Raw genomic sequence first — 5,781 nt, forward strand, 5'->3', positions numbered from 1 at the left:
GCGGTGCGGAACGGCGTGCCAGAGGAGGCATAGCGATTGCATTTTTGGTGTGCTTGTGTGTCTGAGATACAGAGACAGCCTGGTTAGATGGGGTTACGGAATCACAGGATCGTAGAATGGTCTGGGTTGAAAAGGACCACAATGCTCATCCAGTTCCAACCCCCTGCTATGTGCAGGGTCACCAACCAGCAGCCCAGGCTGCCCAGAGCCACATCCAGCCTGGCCTTGAATGCCTCCAGGGATGGAGCATCCACAGCCTCCTTGGGCAACCTGTTCCAGTGCCTCACCACCCTCTGGGTGAAAAACTTCCTCCTAATATCTAACCTAAACCTCCCCTGTCTCAGTTTAAAACCATTCCCCCTTGTCCTACCACTATCCACCCTCATTAATCAGCCATTCCCCCTCCTGTTTATACACTCTGTTGGAAATATCCAAATAATTTTCTAGGTCTGTATCTCTGATAAAGCAGATTTTATTCACAATTGCAATGGCAGGCCTCCTGCAAGCAGGAGCGCACCCAGAAAACAGAGTTACATCTTTTATTCCCTATTCCCCAACGCTTATCTCTTTCTCCCCCAGTTCCTCATTGGCTGAGTACTTTAGGTTCACAATCTTCTCGATGCTTCACTAAACATGGAAACACTGGACAAACATAAGTTTTTGCTGCCTAAGCGTAGATCTGTAGTTAATTAATTAACTTATTCTACACTTGATCATTATTTTGCATATCAGCTTGCCCTTCTTTCCACAAAGATGAGCTTGGGAGAAAGACAGGGGAGTATCTTGGTGCCTGCCTGTCACATCCCACCCTTCTCACGGAGTGAGACAGTTCGGCCTTGTGTAGAGGCTCTAGCATTTTTGATGTTTGCTAAATCTGGTTTTCTTTTGCTGGGAGTTTCTTATCCTAACAGAACAACTCTACAACATGTTTTCTAATCCCTAACACTATACTCGCATTGTTTGGAACATTTAACAACTATTACAGTTTTGCAAGAAAGAATTAATCACATAATTCAGTAATAATGTTTCTAAACCATGCCACTACCATATATAGTATCTTACTTCTTAGATCAACTGTTTCTAAGGATAAGTTACAGAATACAAATGCGTTATATTCTACTTCTTCAAACCAATTGCACTTTTTAATATCAAATGCAGAAACAACATTCCATTCCCACAACTCCCTCCTAGTACTGGAAGGTCACAATGAGATCTCCCCAGAGCCTTCTCTTCTCCAAGTTAAACAATCCCAGTTCCCTCAACCTTTCCTCATAGGAGAGCTGCTCCAGCCCTCTGATCATCTTAGTGGCCTTACAGCTTCGTTAGTAGCACAGCAGCTTCTCTCAGACACGTGGTACATTAGGGAAGTTGGATGGAAGTGACCTGAGGGCAGGCACCAGGCCCTCTTTTTCTTCTCCAGGCCCCGATTCCACCACTGTGTGTGTGTGTCCATAAACATGCTAACATGAGCATGTGTTCAATGTTCAGTAATGTAACATATGGAATTACGCATGCCTTGCACAAAGATAAATGACTGAACAAGGAAGTAATTCAATAAAAACCTTTTTTACTTGTTACATACAGCTTATATGTGTAGGCTGAGGCTAATATAATCTTTCAGTTTTAGGGCAAGGATACCTGAACGCAAATGTTGGCACCTATATGCTGCATGAAAACACTGAAATCCAGTAAACTGGTATTTCAGCTTTAGTTTTGGTTAACCACAGCAGGTGGCAGTATGCACAAAATTAACTTAATACTCTCAGATGTGAGAGATGCTCAAACTAGACAAAACTTGGAAGTGCCAGACAGCACAGAAAATGCTGCAGGAGAGCAAGGAACTAACATGTACCTTTGCTGGCAACTACTTGTGGCTTCTGTAAACTGGGTATGTTTAGAATGTAAAAGATAGGGAAACATCTGAAGAATATCAGACATTTACGTTTAATGAATTTGCAATAAGTCTGACCCAGCTGATCACAGAATCACAGAATTGTAGGGGTTGGAAGGGACCTCCAGAGATCATCGAGTCCAGCCCCCCTGCCAAAGCAGGTTCCTACACAGTACTCAGTAAACAGGGGAAAATATATAATCTGCTTGTTTTCCTTTGTTCATCTGCTATCCTTCTGCCTTCACAACAGAACTGTTGAAAATAAGATGAAATAAATTCACAGCAAATACGTATCGATGTGAATTCTGACATGTATGATGAAATAGGCAAAAGTACCATTAAGGATTGGTATTGAATCTCACTATATCTGTGTTAGGTAGTCATCATCAAAACTATCCGAAAGAGCAGACAATAGCTAGATATCATCCCTTATTTTTAGAGGCGAAGGCAATGTGTAGGTATGAAGTGGCAGCCAGGGATGTGTTCTGAAGCACAGAGACAGTGTCTAATTGTACATCCCTCCTAGAGATTTACAACTGCTTTCAGGCCTAAATAGCCATGAGCCACTGGTTACTTCTGTTGTATGCATGTGTCAGTTATCTGATGTCTCCTGTGGTGCTAAACTCTGGGAGGAATATTCTATTTTATCATCATTAAAAAATAAATAGAACAAGTCATCTGCTGTTTGTGGGACAAATGAGCACAGCTATCGTCTATTTATCTTGAATGAGGGGATAGCTCTTGCAGAGGTTTGTTCAGCCATGAAATTGCCATCCAAAACACAAGACATTTGTAAGATTGAATTATTTGAGCAACTAGTTCCACTGCCAGGTGAATGTCACTGCAGAAGTGAGGGACCGATCTGACAGAAGCTGGGGGAGAAAATACAGAAATACCAAAGAAACAGAGACACCAAAGAAAAGTACGCAGAGAAGGAAATCATAGATATCATCAGAAAAGTTTCTAAAAATCTGTGTTGAGAACTTTTTGGTAAAATTATGGCAGAAAGAGATACAGGCTACCTCCCATTTTTATTATTATTTTTTTTTTATTGGTTCTGCGTTCAAAGAAGTAAAAATTTATACATTTAATTAGTCTTATTTGCAAAGGTGTGCCAGAAGCTGTTATCCGTTTCTTCGCCTGACTTGATGATCTTTGAGGTCCTTTTCAACACAGCCCTTCTGTGATTCTGTGATTCTAAGAAGCACTCGTAGGAGACTATTTTGTTCATGTTAAAAAAAATAAATAAATAAATAACAGATTAATCAAAAATCATGCGTTTGCTTCCAGACAGTAGATTTGTGTCTGGTGGATGTTTTGTGTTGCTACATCAGAATATGATTACAGAGAGAGAAAAGGAAACACCTCAAGGGAAAATTAAATACATCATAATCATACTTAGAGTAATTTTAGGTGAAAGAATCAGGAGTATTCAGCTGATAATCTCAGGTGCCTGGATCGGGGTTAACTGTTGTAAACACACTGAGGATTCTTTGCCCAGAAAGCTTCTTGACTTTGCTTTCTTTACTGTAAAAAGGACTAGATGAAGGGTGTTTCTTACGTTTCTCCCAATTTATGCTATCCATCTGGAATTTATTTTTCCACAGAGAAACCATTTCCTTGTGTACTCTAAGGGCTTCCAAATCCTTTTCATTGTGTAACCCCTCTCCATCTCCTCTGCCTCAAGAACACTCTTAGAAAAGACTTGTGTCATCAAAAGAAGCAGCTTAAATTGTGAACTTCTAATTCCTTTTTTTTAGCAAAAATAATTGATACTGGCATTCTAAGTGGCTTTTGTTCTGGCAGTTCTATAATACACACAGGTAAAATTGCTCTGACATGGGTTTTAAAATTTACAGCTGCATCAGATTTGTATTTCTTCCATGTAGTGTGTGCATGAAAGTTGAACCACCTGGTGTTTGTGTGTCTTAAGCTGTCAGTGCAGACAACCCAGTTACTCTTGAATTACAAACAGCAGCTGCTATTGGTTAGTCTGATTTTCAGATAAGCTGGACAAAGTCGTAATTATTATATGTAATTCTTAGCATGCTGTACAACAGAACAAGCTGACATTCATTCCCAGTGTTTAGAAACGTAATCCTTTCTCTTACAGTACACTGTCAACCTTTTCTTTGGGACTAGGACACATTTATGCCTCCAAGACCTCACGTTTTGCAGTTATGGAACCCTTCAGTCAGGATCATGCACCAAGTTGCAAATCTCTCCTGGTCCAGGCACAGCAGAGATCTCAAGGTGTTTTGCTGCAGGAAAAGGGACCTTGATGCTATGTCCCCATGCCACAGCTCATCACAGGGGGATACTTAATTGCCATCTACAGAAGTGATTGTAGCTTGCCTGGCCATATGTAAAGAGCAATAGTATTTTGAAGTAACAGAGGTATCCTAATGAGTGCAAGAGGAAATTACTCTGGCACAAAATAGCAGGCAGTTGACGTAACACTACATGACTGCAGAACAGTGTGAAGACCATCAGCTCTTCTGTTTTTGACACAGAAGTAAAGCACGTTTTTAATACAAATTTTAATTTCAGGGAGCAATAGGTGATTTGTTACATGGTACCAAAACAAGGATTCTATATGCCTGGATCTCCCCTTTATTAACTAGAAGAAAGCCAGCAGGGACTGGAGAAATTTAACTGTTAACCAATAACATTAGTAGCATATTTGACTTCACTCACCCTGAAATTGCTCTTTTTGTAATGGTTAACTACCCTGTCGTAACTTCACAGCAGGAGGGTAATTTCCCCATCATAGGAGGCAAGATAAAAAGAATGAAAAATTCCTGCCAGCACCTGTGTTGAAATCTACTTTGAAAAAAATGATCATCATCAACACTAAACAGTTCCAGGCAAGAAGTCTAAAGCAGTTTTGGCCTTGCAAAAATTACTGGGGAAAAGGAGATGATGTTAAAGCAATTCAGATTGAATTTAAAGCATTTTCTGTTTATCTTCTGCCAAGTTTTACGGTTCCTTGTATCCAAGATGTGGCGAAGGTCTGGGGGAGCTGAACTCTTTGCATTTCATTGTGCAGTTTCCTGGACAAACAAAGCAGATAGCGTTAGAAAGTACAGCGGAAAGTCACGCATGCCTGAGGTGTTTTCAAGAAAAGAAAAATAATCTGTGGTCGAAAATGGTTTGATCAACTGAAAGACTCTTTAGTTCATTAAATAAGTCTGTGAGATTTTGTCTATTGCTTCTCTATTTTATTCTATTGATTTATTTGTGTAAAAAATGAATAAATTTGTGCCCAAGGATATCTTCATGATTTTCATGCTACTACTCTGTGTTCACAGTCTTTTGAATTTGAGCTTGCTTTAGTGGGGCAAGCCAGCTCTGAATCTCATTAACCAAAGTTATCCAGAGAGAACTGCAGGTTTGGACCAGCTCAGTGGCATTAGCTCTTGCAATAGAGCTCTTATTCTTAAGAGAACAAATTACATCTGAATTGTTCAGCCGAAGAATGATCAGAGTATTGAAAAGCTTTTAAATATTTCCAGAATGCAAATAGCTAAATTAATTTATTCAATTACTAAATGAGTGCAATATAATTTTGGCTACTTACCTATTTTGATCATTCAGAATGGTAGGATGGGAGAAAAGCACCCAAACAATAAAAGTAACGTTCACATATCATCTCATAAAGACATTCAGAGGGCATCGTGTGAGTAGGTACATAAAAATAAACAAAGAAACTAATAAGCTGACTGTGTATAGATACCAAAAGCTTGGGTCATCCAAAAGCTTGATTTTTGATATCAATAATCTTCCTTCCTTCCTTCCTTCCTTCCTTCCTTCCTTCCTTCCTTCCTCCCTCCCTCCCTCCCTTCCACCTTTCCACCCTTCCTTCCTTCCTTCCTTCCACCCTTCCTTCC

At 39.9% G+C, this 5,781-nt stretch overlaps 1 long non-coding RNA gene across 1 annotated transcript in view; it reads right to left on the bottom strand.

Moving 5' to 3' along the window:
• Positions 1 to 1,296: 1,296 nt before the first annotated feature.
• LOC109366556 overlaps positions 1,297 to 5,781 on the bottom strand; it is a 4,842-nt gene continuing 357 nt past the window's right edge. The window contains exons 2-3 of the long non-coding RNA XR_002112885.1: positions 4,589 to 4,944; positions 1,297 to 3,109 (exon numbers count right to left, since the gene is read on the bottom strand). This is a non-coding gene — a long non-coding RNA (uncharacterized LOC109366556). The remainder of the gene's footprint in view (positions 3,110 to 4,588; positions 4,945 to 5,781) is intronic.

The sequence above is a fragment of the Meleagris gallopavo genome, chromosome 3 (assembly GCF_000146605.3).
Source record: "Meleagris gallopavo isolate NT-WF06-2002-E0010 breed Aviagen turkey brand Nicholas breeding stock chromosome 3, Turkey_5.1, whole genome shotgun sequence".
NCBI classification, from domain to species: domain Eukaryota; kingdom Metazoa; phylum Chordata; class Aves; order Galliformes; family Phasianidae; genus Meleagris; species Meleagris gallopavo.